The 2,815-nt window shown below is 47.5% G+C and overlaps 1 non-coding gene across 1 annotated transcript; it reads right to left on the bottom strand.

The window, feature by feature from the left end:
- Positions 1-1,365: 1,365 nt before the first annotated feature.
- Positions 1,366-1,448, bottom strand: trnal-cag (transfer RNA leucine (anticodon CAG)). Its single transcript has one exon. It is a non-coding gene; the product is annotated as a tRNA-Leu (tRNA).
- Between the last annotated feature and the right edge of the window lie 1,367 nt (positions 1,449-2,815).

Consider the following 2,815-nt stretch of genomic DNA (forward strand, 5'->3'; position numbering starts at 1 on the left):
GATCCCATGGGCACAGAATGGAATCGGTAAAATTCTGTATTTTGTCAGGGAATCGAAACTGTGTAAATATGACTCTGTCTGTTTAAAAGTGGCTTGTTACCAATTCCAGATAATTGACGCTTTGCTTAAAAGGGATATGTTATCAGTTAATGAACAGGCTATAATATAAAAACGGAAAATGCTGATAATACTCAGCAGCAACTGTGGAGAGAAAAGGAATTAATGTTTCATGTTGGTGGCCCTTCATCTGAACTGAGGGAATATAGGAGTGTAATAGACTAGGAGCAAGGGACCAGTCCGGTCTTTGGGAAGAGTTTTAACAAAAGCACAGGTTTGTAATGGTTTGGGGGCCCGGAGAGATTAAATTACAAATTGTTTCACGGCGCCAAAGCCAAAGGACTGGAACAGGCAAAAAAAAAATGTGGGTCCAGATGAGGTGAGAATGGCTAAAGATCAGCCGCCCAATTGCAAAGTGAAGGAATTAAATAAGAAACAGAAAATAAAATGATAAACCTGAAAGAAACTCATGAAACAAGAGGGAGGCTGAGTTTATAATTAAAAAATATTGAACTCGACGTTGAGGCCAGAAATGTGTAGGGTGAGGTGTTCTTCCTCGAGCTTATGTTATTCTTCACTGGAACACTGCAGCAGACCAAGGACAGAAAGGTCAGAGTGGGAGCAAGGTGGAGAATTGAAATGACAAGTGACAGGAAGCTCAGAGTCAGGCTTGCGGATTGAACGGAGATTCCTCAAAGCGCTCACCCACCTGAAGCAGATGCGAACATATTGCGGCAGCAAATGCAGCACATTAAACTGAAAGAAGAACAAGTGCATCACTGTTTCACTTGGAAGGAGTATTTGAGGTCTTGGATGGAAAGGTGATATTAAAAGACTGAGTCAAGGATTTCACACTGAGAGAGAAGGAAATGATGATCTCACCGGCCTGAAATGCTAGTTCTATATTTCTCTCCACAGATGCTGTATAATTGTTGTGTATTTCCAGCACTTTCTGATTGTTACTATTTCTGATTTTCAGCATTCGCAGTATGTTGCTTTTGCATCCAGTTTACTTTATGAGCTGTTTTCAGGGGATCCGGTTGCCTCGAGTCTGGCTCGGCCGACCGAAATTCCCCTTGTGAAGCTGGCAGTGAGCTGCCTTCTTGAACTGCTGCAGCCCATATGGTGTAAGTAGGTCCACAGCGCTGTTTGGAAGGGAGTTCCAGGATTTGAGAGGGCGATACAGTTCCAAGTCAGGATGGTGTGTAGCTCGGAGGGGATCTTGCTGCTGTTCTCATGCATCTGCTGCCTTTTTCCTTCCAGGTGGTGGAGGTCTCGGGTTTGGAAGGTGCTGAAGGAAAAAAATAACGTCAGGAGTGGGATTCGAACCCACGCCTCCAGAAGAGTCGGCGACCTGAACGCAGCGCCTTAGACCACTCGGCCATCCTGACTCAGGCGGAACGTTTGCATAAATGGTTTTGAATTTCACGTTCATCGTCACTGCTTTCAAACACTCGATGTGATTTTGCTTTTTTCAGCACCTGTCAGCTTCCTGTATCTGAGTCCCATCCTTCCCCAATCCGCCGGGGGGTGAGGAGCTTCTCATTGCTGCATTGCTCTGTTTGCTCAAATCAGCAAAGACCCAATTCCCGCCCGACCTGCTCTTCACACGAAGGTGATTGGAGTGTAAGATCTGAGCGACGTGAAGTATCCATTTGGAGAGTTACATCCTGGCGACGGGAATATCTCTCCACAGCTGTTTTCGGACCTGCTGAATATTTCCAGCATTTCCTGTTTCTGTTTTTGTGCCTTCATTACAGGAGATCTTTTTACTGACAACCCAAAGCTTGTCTCTCGGGGCAGCTCCAGGCACCGCTTTCCTGTGACCTTTAAAGTCGCTGTTTTCACATTCATCACTCTGCGACATGGCTTTCAACCCCCACCACCACACCTCCACCACCCCCACCCCCCGCACCTCTCTCTCTGTCCCCAGTCCCGTGCCCCACTCCCATCCCCTCTCCCGCCTGCTCAGCTCTCAGGGCGTCTAAGCTTTTTTTACGGAATTCACAAGGGCCCGGGGATCACAGAGTGTGTGAGGGAATATAAGGGGTTAATCCACATTCACATACAGGGAAATGCGACTCTCTTAAGATGGACGGAAGTTGGTTTCCCTTCCAGATCCACTAGGAGGTCTAGTTACTGGAGCTGTGGGAATTTCGGCCATTTCTATCCCACAGGGAGTCGCGCCTCCCCGTTTGTCCCGCTGGGATGGTGATGGCTAAAGTGAGTGGCCGAGAAAGCGGGTGGTCCCCATGTCCCTCTAGGGTTTGTTTTCCCTCATCCAGCTGTGAGGGGGTGGGGGGTTGAGTTTGTGGGGTGGGGGCGGTATCTTGCTGGTTTGAGCACCTTTTCCTGTCTGTCACTGTGTGTGTCCTGATCGTCTCTACTGCTTTTCTGTGTGTCTTTCTCTGTCTGTTGCATTCGGAGTGGTGTGAAGTGTAATTGCGCAGCCAGGGTGAGCTTCCCAACACGTGTGCTCTTCATTAAAAATAAATAAGAAGTGAATATTTGCTTGGCTACCGTAAAGTATTCAGCGGCAGGAAGGAATTACGGCTCCGTCGCAGGGCGGTGCAGCGAAGCCCACAGCACAGAGGCCGATGGATCCTAACCATCTTCTGCTATTTTTGTTCTTATTCACACCAAAAATAACCAGCGGTCTGCGACCGAAAAACATACCTGGCTTTGTCTGTACAGTGAATTTGTATCAGCTTCTTACTTCCAGTAAACACTTCAATCTGCAACCACCCTCTCAAATCGT

Source organism: Cetorhinus maximus, chromosome 31, assembly GCF_964194155.1.
Source record: "Cetorhinus maximus chromosome 31, sCetMax3.hap1.1, whole genome shotgun sequence".
In the NCBI taxonomy this organism is placed as follows: domain Eukaryota; kingdom Metazoa; phylum Chordata; class Chondrichthyes; order Lamniformes; family Cetorhinidae; genus Cetorhinus; species Cetorhinus maximus.